The sequence below is a fragment of the Cyrtonyx montezumae genome, unplaced genomic scaffold (genome assembly GCF_038088225.1).
Source record: "Cyrtonyx montezumae isolate F1298 unplaced genomic scaffold, pur_monq_1.0 scaffold_2, whole genome shotgun sequence".
NCBI lineage: Eukaryota > Metazoa > Chordata > Aves > Galliformes > Odontophoridae > Cyrtonyx > Cyrtonyx montezumae.
The window spans coordinates 15,328,000-15,344,825 of record NW_027071936.1 but is presented as its reverse complement, the minus strand read 5'-3'; the positions used below and the strand labels follow the sequence as shown (position 1 = coordinate 15,344,825).

The following is a 16,826-nucleotide window of genomic DNA, read 5'->3' as shown; positions in this document are numbered from 1 at the left end:
TTAAATAGATCTATGTGGGAGATTTGGGCCCACAAAAACAATTCTTACTGCAGTGATAGGAAAGAACTTATTTCACAGCAGATGCAATCCTTGATGTACAAAGATGCAAGCACCACTAAAAAAGACAGTACAACATCCCTCTGCTCAATACGCACTCTTCAACAAAGACTACACAGTTCCTGTTCCCAGTTTCTGCTTCTCACACTTCCCACCTCAGTTATTTTTCCAAGTCCTGCATAGAAACCCTGGGACAGACTAAAGAGAATAAATCTGGCCAGTTTGAGAAAACCACACTTAACAATAAAGCGTCTTGGGACTCAATTTGAAATTGTTCACTTACTTTGAAACAATCCTCATCACATCCTTACATAAACATAGACGTATTTTTTTCCCTGATAGAAAATGATGAGATCATTCAACTGCAAAGAAATGGGATAAAGCAGCAGAAGGTATATAGGAGGGTGAGGCTCATACAGGGGTTCTCTTGTACACCGATTTCTGTCTTCTACCAAATCAGTTATTTTTCAGCTACATACATACAAAATTCTTATCTTTGATGAAAATTTCTCATAAACAATAAAACTGGAGTATGTTATTATATTGCCGACAGATATGTATTACAGCAAAACAGAATTTACATAAACGGAACTTTAGGCTAATAGAATCTTAACCTGAATGAAACACTATTTATGTTTACTGCAGTAAAACCAAACTTTAGAAATCCCAACCACTATCTGGATTGTTTTCTTCCCTAAGTACCTATCCCGCATATTTTTAAAGAAATGTTATTAATTTCAAGGCAAGATGCACACCATTAAACGGAGTGAATTTTCACCAAAAGCTCTTAAACGGCAGAACAGTGATACCAACACAGCCCTTTACCAGCATTTCAGCTTTTCAGCTAAGAAAAAGCAAGCAAGCAAACTAGCAATGCAGTGCTTCCAAATTTGCTGATAATTTCCTCATATCCAACAGAGAAATTCCACCTTCTAGAGGTTTGAATTTACTAGTTCATTGCCAACAGCATTTTTAGAAAGCTGACCATGTTAGATAGGTAGTTTCTCATTTAGACAATAAACCTTTACTGTTAAAAAGTTCTGAATTTTCAGTTACCAACACAAAGGTGGAATACTCCTGCAAAACAATCATATGAAATCCAGTACTAAACTCTGCACATGACCAAATTTAACATTCACATTCCAAGGGGAAACAAATACACAGTTTCAAAGAACTAGGAAAACAGAAATAGCCATGAACAGAACTTTCAATAAGGTAATCCATTAACTGGAAAGCCAGTATAGTTGGAATAAGCTAATCTCGTTCTTCTGTGAGCACTCATTTAACTGTCTATGAACACTTAGAACATTTTCAACTTAATACTCCAAGTTCTGACTGCACATTATCTTCTTAACAAGGAGCAAAGTTAAAGGTTATAACACAGACAATAGCCAATATCTACACTTTATTACACAAAAAACAAACCTTTCATTCATGTTGATGGGAATCATTTTTAGAAGTATTGAAACAAAGAATATACTGCACACCATCTTATTTCTAGTGATGCGACAAACACCTACAAATAATTTAAAAACATACTTCCATGCAGTAATGTAGAAAACCTCCAGTCTGCCACAAAACAGCATCCTATCACAAAAGACAGTGTATATTTAATAGTCATTCAACTTGATTTTAGTTATGCTTCGCTAACTCTTAGTACATTTCCAGAATTCCCATTGCCAGCGTATAATAGCTGCTCCAATAGGCATGCCTTTGTTTATGAAATACAGAGATTGTAATACCAAAGGTATCAGATAAATATACTGTAAGATGTTATTTATGATATAAAAGCACTTCTTAAAATGATGAGCTGGTAATTTAAATATAATTTCATGCCTTACTGACTATATCAATAGACAGACTTCATAATGAGCTAATTTGATGAAATGCTGGAAAAAAAGCTTGCTACACTGCAGCGTGAAGCTATAGCATATAGAATAACTGATGAAGCAAATCACAACATTTTAATGTACCTATTTCTACAGAAGCATAGCAGATCTTCACGCAGTAAATACACAGCAATCCTACCCTGCCTCTACAAAGTATTCACAAGCTTTATTTGGCTAATTAATATGCAGAAATACTTCACAATATTTGCTAGACATGTACAGCACTGGCTTCTTTAGGCCACAGATTTGCCATTCAAGGCACAGTATTTTAGGTACAGACCACAAAGATCATCTGCAGAGAGGTCACAATCTAGAGAGAATAAACATTGCAGGAGAGAATTCTCATCTTTGCCCAAAAACTTTCTATTCAAAACCTTACTAAAAACAGTAACGTGCCATTCAGCCATGAAATCATTTTCAATTTGCAATTTGTAAGTGTGTTTTCTAGCAATCAGTACGACATGGCAAAGTCCCCACTGTTACTTCAGTCTTCACTATTAGAACAGACATCATAAGAGCAGTGCTGTGAGGGGAATGGCCTATGGTGCTACACAAAAGGCAGCGCTTTTTGTTAAAGCCACCAATACAAACGGGAAAGAGACATCAGAATGCTCAGGTGCTAGAAAAGTGCTTTTGGAATTAAAAACTTGTCCTATCTGACTGATTTGCTGTGATTCAGAACAAAAGATCATCTTCACAAGCCAGATAGCTTGCTTTAGCACTAACTCATGATAAAGAAATATACTGTAAAGAAATATTTCCTTACAGTATTTAATTAAAGAAATATTTCTTTACAGTAGCCTTAAACTTGCATTATTCACATAGATATTTACTACTATGACATTAACAGCTTTCATGTTCTGAATATTCCCTGAGATCTTCTAGCCACTGAAACAACGTGGTCCTTCAGAAGCAGCTTCCAAGTCAAGCTGAATCATCAGCAACTTTTCCCATATCCACTAACTACGCATACTGCACCCTGTAACCTTCTCTCTAGTTATCAAAATGCTTACCAAAGTTGCTTCACAAGCCTCTTTTGAAAGGTAGTCATTCTGAGGAAGCCAAATCACAGTACTTCTTGTCTCCTTTATGCAGTATTTCACAGAACAGCAGAACATTAAGTAGCCCTAAACTCTTGCTTTCTGTCCTTCTACTGAAGGACTTCAGAAAGCAGAAGATAGCAGATGGGTCCCTCCTCATCCTTCTTCTCTTAAAGAAGGAACAGAAGATAGCCCTTTGACTCTCTTATGTTGCGCGCTCTAGTCCCTGTGCTCCATGATGGTCCAAAGGAAGGAACCTCTCTAAAGACTGAAAGGGATCCAATCATTCATTTTGAACAACCCATTGGATCAGGTTACCAAACTACTTCCAGAACAATTTTTCAAATAGAGCACTAACATTTTTTTCCCCCTTCCTATTCATTGTTACTCCTTTTTACGACAGCCTGAAGAATACACTTAAACAGGCAGAAAAAAACTCTCATACACTAGATTGACCCTCATTAGTAAAAAACAAACCAACACAAGAGCAGCTGCTGGCACTTCTGAAGGCACACAGCAACTCACAGCAACACTGCTGGCAATATTCATCACAAAGATCACACTCATGACCATGCGCTCATATACTTATTCTATTATTGTACTTATTTGCCATAAGCTCCTGAGAGGTGCTGTAATAGGAAAACAGCAGGCACGAGCTGATTGCAAGTGTATTACGTACAAAAAAGTACATATAAACAAAGACAAAACAAAAGCACTGCTTGAATCACAAAAGAATACCTAGGTGCTGACCAAAACAAATTTACTTCCTGAAAGACAAGAAACGAGGAAGACTATCACAGCCAGAGTGATGGTTCAGAGTGTAATGTGTATGCAGACAAGAAAACCAACACGCTTTTTCTAAAGATAGGTTCTCAAAACACACATGATTTTAAAAGCATCAGCAAAATCTTGAGAACTTCTGGACTCGTTACATTGATGTGCTAAAAACATCAAAAGAAAAAAACCAGCCCTAATACCTGCATTAAAATCTGCAAACAATTTAAACTATTCACCCTCCCTAGAAGAGAACTGCAATGGCCAGCCTCCTGGTGGGCATCACTCATCCCACAAAACTAGCATTCCACCTTTCACCTGCCCACATCCTGTCCCTGCCAAGGCATTTTATCAACCAGTTACCTTACTTAATACTATGCTGCCCATGGAGCTTTTCAAGGGGAACTTTCGGACTGACAAATGTGCTTTGTTTCACAATGACATAACACTTCAAGTAAAACAGCAAATCGAAAGGATAGAAGTTCCAGAGAAACGGCTTGAGCGTGTCTGGGAATCATTACCTGCTTTTCAAAAACATGCCCTCTCTACCTCCCCCAAACATACTTTACAAATTCAAAATTTAATGACTGGCTAAGCAAACCAGCAAGAAACATCTACTATGACTGCACAGAACTGGTCTGAAAGAAGAAAATTATTTTGTACACAGGCCATCTATCTTAAGACTCCCCATTTCCCCAGATGCTCACGTGCCACCAACAGACATGCAAACCAACGCAGCCACAGGGGGCCAAAAGACTCACACGGTTAAGGGACATTCCTCTGTAACACAAATCCATTCCTGAACATAGCAATTCCCTGTCTCTGCTGCTCTTCCCGAAGTCCAGAGGAACAGCTGGAACCACAGAAACACCAAGTTTCATACCCCGAGGAACTCTCACAACTTGGAAGAATTAATGAATAATGCATCACTGGCCATCTTAGATATCCTGAAGAGTGAGAACTGTTATCAACTCACCAAGTACCTCCTTTTAGTATGACATAACAGGGGCAACAGGAAACAAAAATGCCATGGAAAAAACAGACAAATTACTTTAACATTTGTACATAAAATTACCTTTGACAGGAATAAAGCTGTATTTCTATTATTACAGTTTCAACTTAGTTCTTTTTTTCAGTTGTGTGCTACATACAAGGAATTAGTTGAAGAGACAAGCTCCTCATTGACTATGTTTTCTTGTCCCTGTTCCATAGTAGAAGATTATCAGTACCCAACCATACTGCAAAACTTCCATGACCACAAAAACTACCCAGGTATATTTTTGTGCTGCACTTTCAACAAATCAGCTTAAAAGAATAAGTACAAAAATACAACTGTTTACAATTAAAACTGTTGTATTCAAACTCCTTCATACTCACTCAGCCTCCCCCTCATAGTTTGTACGGATGATTTTACTGCTTTACTCCATTTGTGTTTACTCCCAGTACACAGCCAATCAGCCTACTATTCTAAGCATTAGGAGCGCAGTCCGATTTACAATTCACGTGCAATTTATTCCCTTGCTTTAGGCTTTAACCCACTGTGAAGAGCGACTCATATTTGTCACAAAACCTGGGGAGAACAGCTTTCTTCAAACGACTGAAAAACGCAAAGCTTTTTAATTCTGATGTGCTATGAGATTAAACTTAATCAACAGCAGGAGGAAGGCAGTGAGAGCAAAGTGATAATGTGCAGCACAAAGAAGTCCTCCCCAACATCTATTCTATCGAATTTATCAACTACAAAATGAAACAGAAATCATACCATGATAGCTATTTCCACTGAAACTGATACATACTTGGTCCTTCAAACCTCTAAGCAGAGATTTTTAAGCACAGTGCTCATCAAACATCTCTGGCACTCTCCTGCCTCCTTCCCCTCTATGCATGTAGGGATACTAGTGTGATATGATTAATGTCAGCGCCACTCACTCCACACATAGGTTTAATGGCACATGCATTAGTCAAGAGTGCAAGAATCATTAACTCAGCACATTATAAACTGCAACTGCTGTACATCGAAGGCTCCTGGCATTATTTAATCCTCACACAGCTAAGTGTTTACAGATCTAACAGATCGCTGCCCTGAGTAAAGAGATTCAGGACTACAGTGTTAAAATGTACTCTATAAACATATCAAAGCATAATTTTCAATCGATTCCATTGATCGGACCACAGGAAAAAAATTCAGCAAGTGTTGGTCAAAAGAATTAAAAAACCACAAATTACATTCTTCCCAACATCACAGAAATCAAAGAAATTATGTACTATTCACAGGGATAAATAAAGCCCCACTCTGATTAACAGATAAAAAAACATTGATCCATACATCACCGTAAATATATCCAATAATACCAAAAACAAACCTCAGTTCCTAGTTTTTGAGTAGTTTGCTTTCTACTTCTACACAAACTCAATACTCTATTTGTGCATTTCAGCTTGCACAGAACTTCCTTGACACAAAATCTGGCTTTATCATTGCTTTATAACTGCATTTTGTCCTGCACTCACACACAAACCATTAACTACGCATGTTTCTACGCATGCTCTGAAAATGATCACGCTCCTCTTACTCTTGCTAGTATTTTTTTTATTTACTATTAGTAATAACAACTTATCAAAGCAACAGAGGTGCTATTCCTCCCCAAACACACTACTCTGCCCTTGTCTTTGTTGATCTGCAAGTTTCCCTCGGCCCAACTCTCTCAAAAACATCTTTCTGAAACACAGCACAACACTCTGAAATACAAGCTGCTCCTCTTAGGCTCCTATCATCAACAAAACTGTTAATATGGCACAGTATCTTTTTAACCAGATGACTGATAAATTAACTCAATATAATACTCAGTATTAATTCTCAAGCCCTAGGAAATACCATAAACTACAGGCCTCCAACTAGACTGTGCTACCAAACACAACTCTCTCTCACTACCATACTGTAAAATGCTGACAATGCTGTATTCTCTATCAAAGTAGCAAGATCCTAGGCTACAACAATTAACAACATACTTAAATACAACCAACAGACACAAAAATAAAGAATCTACTTACCCTCAAAAAAACCTCAGAGAGGAAAAGACCTCCAAATAAATACTTCAGCCTCCACCTGCCAACAATTAACTGAGGTCTGGGAAGGGGTGGATCCTGACTCCACCCCTTCTGATCACTTAGGTACATGGCATGCACCTGAGCTCCCCTGGGTTGGCCCTGCCTTCCTACCAGGTGCTCATTCAGTGTCTCAACCATTTCCACTATGCATGCCAAAGCAGAATAGTTTATATCAAGCAACAAGATTTCAGTTTCTGTTCCCACAATATGAAAATAATCCAAAGCAGCCTGTATTTACAATAGTGTCTATCAGATTTTGAAACAGTAATATGACAGAACCAGATGGAAGAGAAGCTTATCTAATCTGCTTCTACTTCTTTCTTCCTCCAATCGTTTATTTGATTAATCATGAAGTGTGACTTCATGAAATCTCTAAGTGTATGAATTCTACAGCAAATTACTGGCTTGGTGGAACTTAGTTGTCCATTCATAGCATGAAAGTTTTGATTTCAGTTGATTAATACTTTCATCAGCATATAAAAAATTTCTTCTTTAAACCTCTACAGAAGAAGATACTGAGGATGTTTAAACTGAACAAAGAAAGTAGCCATGGCAGTCTCGTCTTTGTTATGATGCATATGCACAAAGAAACAACAGCACCAAGAGTATAAAACGTTTGCCTTACTATTTTTTAAGTATTATATGACATGGAAGAAGGAGCACTCAGACGAGATTTCCCATGTTTAATTCTTTAAAAAAAAATTTCTCACCATTTAAGCCAATAGTGACTAGATTTGTATTTCACACCAAAGTGTATTACCAGTAAGATACACTGCACTGGTCCCCAGATTCCTGCTGTAATGGGACAACGCAGACAACTTATAATCATGACCTCAAGCAGCTGTAACATAAAATTACTGCTCAAAGAGGGGAAATAACTCAAAATATGATTTTTAAAATACACAGTAATTACATTATGTAATTCTAAAGAGACATCCTGACACTTACAGCACTTAAATTGCTTTTTCATGCGAAATAATCTCTAATTTTGTCTTATCAAACAAGAACTGAAAAAGAGATAAAGGCAGATCTTAGCCACTTGAGAGATGCCTTTTTCCCAGCAGCTCCATCACACAGAGGTACAAGTGGTGCTACTGAAGAAGCATGGCTTGCTTTAGCTGGTGTAGTGGTAGCTCTTGCTTAGATATAGGTACTGCACAACTTACAATACATATCTAATTTTGTTGGGAAGAAAAAGGTGCCCACACAATTTCTTACTGATGGCAATAGATAATCACACACAGATATGGCAAAGTTAAACTTCTGAAATAAAATTCTCAGTACAGCTGAGATCTCTTTTTTAATTTGCACTCAGTGTGACTGATGTCTTGCATTCCTTCTTTTCCACACCCATTTTTTCCTAGTGAACCTATTTCAACCATTTTGTGTTTGTTTCCCTGCCAGGTAACAACTGAGAACATTCCTTCTTTCTCCACCTGTGAGAGAGATTCTGCTCTTCCCTTTAAACTTTGGCTTCCAACGCAAGTGGCCCTTAATGTGAAGTCCTTTTTCTTTCCAAGATTTCCAACTTTAGTGGCTGACACAACAAACAGGTTGTAAAAATGGAACTCAGTTGACTATAAGAACTATCCCTAAACTGAAACTTCTATAACTTAGAAGGTCGTAACACATAAAAATGCAAACATACAGCATCCTGGTTATCCTCTTTACCATGTTAGTTGGTTGGGAAAAGTTGTTTTCTCCACTGCAGAAAAATAAGGTGACTGCAAAAGTTTGCTCTACATCATAATGTTAATGCACATCTAGACTTTTAAGTCAAGATCATTAGTTCTCCAGAGCGAAGGGTGATCTACCTCATTTGCTGCTTGATCTTCCAACTGCTGTTCAATGGAGAAAACTTCAGTTCTTCCATGTGGCAGAAAAACAGACAGCTGCATTTCAACTAACAGCCAAACCACAGCGAGATCTTCCTGTATGCAGGACTCCACAAAACTACTGCAGCAGAAATGCTGAGTCATGGCCTAAAACAGTGAAGGAGCACCTGGTGGGAAAGCAGGGCCAACCCAGGAAAGCTCAGGTGCATGCAGCGAACCTGAGTGTCTGAAAGAGGTGGAGCCAGGATCTACCCTTTCCCAGACCACAATCAAGGGTGGGCAGAGGGAAACAAAAAGTTCTCACTGTCAATCTTCACCTATGTGAAGCCTTGCAAAGGTAAACAGCATTTTTTCCTCCTATTTCTCAGTAATGCCTGTTTCCATGTTTGCAACTGCTGTATTTAGGTTTATTCTCACATGCTGCAGACTATGCTTGTAGCACTCCACTACTGTTACTGTACTTTCCACTACACTATCGCACTACAACCACCAAAAATACAGAAATTGGTTTTAATTGCAAAAGCACCACTGGAGAAGGCAGTAGCATGCACATAGCTGTACTCTGCAAGATGACTGTAGTTTTGCAACAGATTTGCAACCTAATCACAGGAAGTTTTTTTCTTTTTTTTTTGTTCACTAATTACTCAGCTACTGTGAGCCAGCAAGAGCTGCCCTCCACAGTTCAAGTGCTCCTAGGCAAGTGCAGTGAAATTAAATATATAAATAAAACACAAGTTCTTTGTTGCACTATGTCTTATTGATAGATGTGAGAAATTTGGATCAATTAGCTGCTGAGCTCAAATAACCATTAAAGTTTATGTAAAAATGACTATCACAATTGTTTTAACTGTTATCTATTGTAGCTTAATTACAACTTCTGCACCCCATGAGATTTCCAGACATTTTAGTAATAAACACTCAGGGGGAAAGAACGTGTTCCGTATCACAGTCAGTGATTTGATGCTTTCTTTCCAGTCAAATCTTTAATTTGGATATAAGAGATTCAAGCTGAAAAGGGAGAGGGGGACTCATGCTATAGTGCATCTCCCTCCCACATCCTTTTACTTGGTTTTTTAACTCATTTTGCTGATCAAAAAGACAGTCATCAGAAATTCAGTGTTCTCTACTACTGCTTCTTAGCAAATTTCCTCTTAGCAGAGGACGCAGTTTATATTCTGCTATCTGTTACCTCTGCTCTTGTGCTTCAACTGACTGTGTTACAGAGGTGGTTACTACCTGTTCCCAAAAGTTAACGAGTGCAGTATCAGGATGCTACTTTGCAAAGACAGGTAATTCTGATTACCCCAACTGTACTGTATTAATACAGTCTTCTAGGTTATCCAGATTATTACTTCACTCCTTGTCCAGCATGGAAGATTCAATATCACCTTTAAGACTTCTTTTTGCAGGTGTGAACTATGAGCAGAAATCTCACTGCACTTCAGTCATGAGCACAAATGACAGAGTACTTCACTGCAATGCCAAATAATGTGCAGAGAACCTATAGAAGAAATATTAACATTCCCTTATGTGCACGAACAAATAATATTACTTAAGCAACTCAAAATACTACAAAATTATCTGCCTAAACTTCGTAATTTATTCTGAAACAATTCATTACTAATGTGGTTAACAGAAACATTTTCTTTAAAATATCCAGGCACCTGTGGAAAATCAAGCAAAGTAGCTGACATGAATGTTCCAGAAAATGTCTAAGAGAAGACATAATTAAATGGATTTCATTAATACTGTCAGAAGACTGGTCTTGTGCATGATAGGATTTTTCTATTACTAAAGATAACTGCTGTTAAATCCTGTTTGCCTTTTAATCTGAAACTACGCTGCAAATATTTTCCTAAGTTGTGCTTCCCCTTGGCAATGGACAAAATTCAGTTAGACTGTTCTTACCAGTTAATTTGTCCTAGGACTCATAGGAAAGTACTTAATGTGTTATCCACTGAGTTATCAAGGTAAAATATGACTTTTTCATTCATTCCCAGGGCCTTCATTCCTCCAGCACCGATGTCTGGCAGGAAGGTGAAAAATTCTATGGATTAAACACGCTCTTCCAAGGACAGATTGCAATCTCAACACATTCAGCTCAGAAAGAAATAAATCTTGGCTGAAAAGAAGAAACAAAATGCTAATTGTGTAACGAACAGTGACTGAACTAAAAGCAATAAACTGTCAATGGCAGATTAATGACTCCATCTTTTACTGATGGGGATGGGGAGGGAAGAGGCAGGAAAAAGGGGCACGACTGTGGAAGTACCACCACTGCCAGCAGGAACACAGGTATCTCTGTGACAGCAATCCCAAAAGAAGTGCTTCATTTTTTAACCTTCATTTTCCTTGAAGGTTTTGAACCTGCATTTCCTTAATTTTCATACATAATACTGTAAGTTAAATATTACTTCCTAATTCTATCCCACAACAAAAGCAGATCTAAGTTTCCACTTCTTAACGTAAAAACTTGCTTCTTAAAGCCATGTGATAACTTGAATGTTTTAAATTTCAGAAATAATAGTCTGAAAATAAAACAGCACACAGCTACACCAGTACTTCTAAAGCACTTCGTTTACCAGATGAAACATTAGTAAAATTTTATTTAATAGATATAAGTTAATTTTATGAACAACACATTTAAAATGCTGTAACCAATGATATGTAGTAAAGACAGTTACATTCTGACTGTACTTTTAAAAGCCACATGGTTTTCTCTGTAAGGAGTCAGAAGTCTTAACTTCAACTAGGGGAAGAAGAATCTAGCACTTGGTCTCCAAAATGTAGCTGCATGATAAATTAATGCCCTTAAACCAACCAAAACAGAGGAGAAATGGGAGTTAAGTAATTTACTTTCTATACCATCAGATTACAATAACATTTACATATTTGCAGCAGCACATATCATCGCCAACTGAATTAAACATTAAATCTGAATGAGAAACAATCACTGCTGTCAGCTTGTCAAGTAAAATCAAATTAAATGAAAACCTAAAGCACCAGTACAGAAGTAGAAGAATTCAAAACGCAACACGTACACAAGAAATTTACTCGAAAGAAATGAAGAACGCTTTTGGAAATAACATCAATTCTGTATCACTGAGGTGTAAGAACAGGCACTTTGTGGAAGAAGGTTAATTCGAATGAACGTAAGCCTGTTTAAAATTATTTATGTGAATATTTACCATGTATTTTTACAGATATCTAACACTTCCTTTACAGACTAAATAGCATTAAGTAATTACTTAATGAACAGAGCTTTTATTTCTCATTAATGCAGCAACTTTCAACTACATTCTCCATAATTAAAATGGTAGAAAATGTTAAATGCAGTACTGGCTTAAATTTGTAATTCCTATCATGACAATGTACAGAGTCTATAGAAAAAATAAAATGTTAAATAATGAATTAGCACCACACTTAAATCTTCAGCACCAGAATGCGAATCCAGAAATCAAACAAAATAATTATAACGTCACTGGATTTTCAGGTGTAAGAAAGAAGAAAACAATACTTATTTTCACATAGGTGACCAAGTAATTCAAAGATTATTTTACTAACGCCACACCAGTACTATTATGATACATTTGCATGTATCCATACTAATATGGTACATACATTTGCATGTACTTGCAATAAAGAAAGGCCTTCTTTTGGTCATGGATCTTAATTTCTCAAAAATTATTCCTACTACAAAGGAGTACTCATTGTTAATCACATGACTTCAAAATTTTCTTCAGATTATTATAGAAGCATTATTAAAAAAATAATCATTTTTTTCTTTTAAAATCAAACAATTTTGCAATGGCAAAGAAACGGGCTAATGGAAATAGAGGGTAGGATTAGCAAAGGAAAAAGCAGTTTACAAGTTATAATAATAAAAACTAAAATGAACAACTAGAATAAGTATCTGTAAATATCACAAACCATAAAAGATGGTAAATGAGCAGATAAAGTTGCTGAATAACTGAACATGCAATCATAACATCTTAGAATCATTTAGATCAGAAAAGATCTAAGATCAAGACCCAGTGCTGTTAAATCACTATCTCATATCCCTATTCACTATGTCTACATATCTTTAAAAAAAAAAAAGAAGAGAAGGAGGGAAAAAAAAAATGCACCGTCGGTGGCCACGCAGAGAGGGGGGGGAGAAAAGGGAAATAACAGATAGGTCTACAAAACAAAACAAAAAAAACCACAACTGTACGATTTGAGGAGGAACAGAAACTTCACTAAATCCAACAAAATCGAACAACAGGGAGAGAGAAAAGCTTCAAAACCAAACCTGAGAGCTTATGTTAGAAAACCTGCAGGGGAGGAACACGTGACGAATCTGCACAGCAACAGAGAGAGCACAGGCTCAGAGCCAGCGGCGGGAGCGGAGCTCCGCCCCTCTGCCGCTTCCCGCCAAAACATTAACTCTTTCGCTCCCAGCATGAAGTTCTAGTGTGGAATACCGGCACCAAAACCACCACATTCCACCCGTTATTCCGAATCATCACGTCATGCTTAACATGTATCTATATACAAACAAAACAGTAATTAATAAGCATTACATACAAACATATCACTATACAAACACATACATGGAATCACTCACTGCACACCCCAAGCATCAAATTCCCTTATGTCCCACTGGACATCCCCATTTTTCTCCATCACCCACCAAGTGGACCTGGGTCCCTGCAAGGAAACACTTCCACGGAGGGGTCTGCCCCTTCCCAGAGGCTGGAAGGTCACACACGCTTTCCCCAACATGCTCCTTATGTGTACCACAGGGACCTTATCTCCCTTCTATGGTCTGCAGGGAGCTGGATTGTGTAGGGCCAACTGATCAATCCTCCAGTACAGACCAACCAGGTGGCTTCTGCCCAGTGCTTAAATGTCCCACCCACCCATCACTTTCAATGTGGTTTTAAAAACCCATTTTATTGCTTGATCTTACCAGCAGCTGGTGTGTGGTAGGGGATATGATAAATCCACTCAATGTCATGTTCTTTGTCTCCAATATCCACAAGTGAATTTTTGAAATGAGTCCCATTATCGGACTCAGTTCTTTCTGGGGTTCCACATTGCCACAGGATTTGCTTCTCTGAAACAAAGATGGTGTTTCGGACGGTAGCATGGGGTGCTGCATATGTTTCAAGCTACCCAATGGTCGCCTCCACCATGGTAAGCACAGAACGCTTAAACACGGTGAGTTTGTGGCAAGGTGATATAATCAACCTGCCATGCCTCCTCATATTTATACTTTGCCATTGCCCTTCCTGCCAGAGAGGTTTCATCCTCTTGGCTTGTTTAATTGTGGCACAAGTACAACAGTCATGGATAACCTGTGCAATAGCATCCATAGTTAAGTCCACCCCTCGGTCTCTAGCCCATTTATACGTTGCATCTCTTCCTTGATGGCTCGAGATCTCATGGGCCCACCGAGCTCGAAGTAATTCACTCCTATGTTGCCAGTCCAAGTCGAGTTGAGCCACCTTAACTCTGTCAGCTCGATCTACCTGATGGTTATTATATTGGTCTTCTGTTGCCCAGCTCTTAGGAACACGAGCATCTACATGGCACACCTTTACAACCATATCCTTTATTCAGGCAGCAATGTCTTTCCACAGTTCAGCGGCCCAAATAGGTTTACCCCTCTGTTGCCAACCATTTTGTTCTACTACTGTAACCACCCCTATAAATCATTTGCCACCATCCACGAGTCCATATAAAGATAAAGCACTGGCCACCTCTGCCGTTCAGCAATATCTAAGACCAGCTGGACAACCTCTACCTCTGCAAACTGATTCAATTCTCCTTTTCCTTCAGTGGCCTCTGCAACTCGTCCTGTGGGGCTCAACACAGCAGATTTCCATCTGCAGTACTTACTCACAGTGTGACACGACCCACCTGTGAACAGGGCATCTCTGTTCACCTTGTGGTAGTTCATTACATGGTGGGGCCTCTTCAGCACGCAATAACTTTTCTGCTGGTGATGTTCCAATCATCTCCAGGATTTCTGGACAGCTGAGGTTCCCCACCCAAGCTCACTGTGTAATCAGCGCAATTCACTTACTCCAGGTAGCATCAGTAGCATGATGGGTGGAGAGAACCTTTCCTTTAAACATCCAGTTCAGAAGTGCTGCTCAGGTGGCAACTAATGGTGCAGTTTTGTTTTTTTTCTTTCCACCCTCTCTCATTTTTTTTTCTTTCTATTTGTGTCCCTATCACAGATAACACCATGACAATTACTGGTGGAGAATGAGGGCATCAAAACCACAAAACTACTACAGGGCCCAGCCACTCATTCAGTTTCTTAGCCAAAATGACCTTCAATCTTAACATCACCTGCATGTTCTTCCCTGCTAGATGCCTTCCCTACTTGGCTCACTCACCAGAAGCGTCAAAGCTTTCTTCCACACACACTAGAAACCTGCTGAAATATTTCCTCTCTGCTATACTACATTCCCAGCAGACATCCAGTAAGTTGAAGTCCCTCACAAGAACAAGGGGAAGCAATTTTGAAATTACACTCAGCTGCTTATTCAGTATTTCATCTACTTTTTCATCCTGAATTGGCGTTCTGACTTCATATACACGCATAAGAATCAGTAATTCTGACACACCAGTACCAACTCCCACATATTTCTCCAACAAACAATACAATAATCAAACAAAACTATACAGAAAAGCAAAGCGAACCTACAGATTTTGACCAGCATGCCTTTATTTTAAAGATTCCACAAAGTTTAATTCTCCACACTATCATAGGCAGAAATCAAATAAAACTCATAAAGCACATTGTATGGAAACTGCTAAATCACAACCTAAAACACAGACTGGTTACCTGAAGTGAGAGCACCAGAACAGCCATGGGCCCACAGGTGAAGGTGATATACCTGTGTGATTGGAGGGGGTGGAGCCTGGCTCCACCTCTCCCAAACCCCATTTAAGGGCTGACCACCACCAGGGAAAGTTCTCTTCTCAGAGATCCCTCCTATGGGGAGTCCCCTGCAAGCCTTGACATCCTGAAGATGAGCCATTTTCTCTTTTGTATTATTTGTATCCTATCTATATAAAAATGCTCAAAATATATCATCATCTATATTATTTCTTTGTGAAGTACCATCCTTAGAAGTTATTTACCCCACACACATATAAATCAGAATTACCTACTGCTCAACTGAGTTCAACTCACTGGACCACATATTTCAGCTCCATGTTTAGGTCTGAATACCAAGCACAATTACAAATAAGTGATCATCTACAAGAATTTGGGATAATAAATCTACACAGAATTCCATAACCCATGTTCAAACTCAATGTACAACACTATGCCTGAATAGGTAGGTATAAATGGTAGCTGCTTTGAATTTCAGGTCTTCTCAAATACAAAATGATCCCCTTATCCCAGACAACTAGAAACAGATGAAAACTAGATGCCTAGATTTCATCTGTTTGACTAAGGAACCCCCAGATATAAATGAGCTAGTAGCCATACTGACTAAAACATTCTTAAAAAGCAAGAATTTTTAACAGGTCAATTATAGATATAGATTATTAAAAGGTAAGTATTTCATGCAATTTATACCTTCAAAAGAATTTGAAAGACTTGCTCACCCAGGTCTTCAGGTTTTAATTTCCTTCTGAAGATTTAAGACAGCTATACTATTTTGAACTTCTACTGTGTACCATATTGTTTTAAGTAAAAATGGTTCAAGATATTTTGCTAACGCGTACTATCCTGTCAAATTCTGTTCCACTAAGCTAAGCTCTACAAAATAAAATTAATATCTATACATTTTAAAAAAATTAGCAAACCACTAGGCTCCATGTGACCTTCACTCTTCCTTTGCAATTTGCAATATGGTTCATTTTAGTCAAGCTGTTGAAACATTTGTGCTATAATGCATTAAATTAAAGCAACCAGCTGTGATGTTTAATTTAAGCTAAAAGTTTATGATCTACAAATACATAATACTTTAGGGACTAACTGATATTTCATGTTACTAAACGAAATGCAGTTAGAAAACATGTAACAAAACGGTTACAGACTTCCCCACATTTTACTTCGTACATATTTATTCATTTAAACTCTGGTCTTTAAAGAGCCCAAGCATTCAGACAAAATG

The 16,826-nt window shown here is 38.1% G+C and overlaps 1 protein-coding gene across 2 annotated transcripts in view; it reads right to left on the bottom strand.

Moving 5' to 3' along the window:
* The window catches only part of CCSER1 (coiled-coil serine rich protein 1), a 623,183-nt gene that overhangs the window by 235,437 nt on the left and 370,920 nt on the right, over positions 1–16,826 (bottom strand). The window lies entirely within an intron of this gene.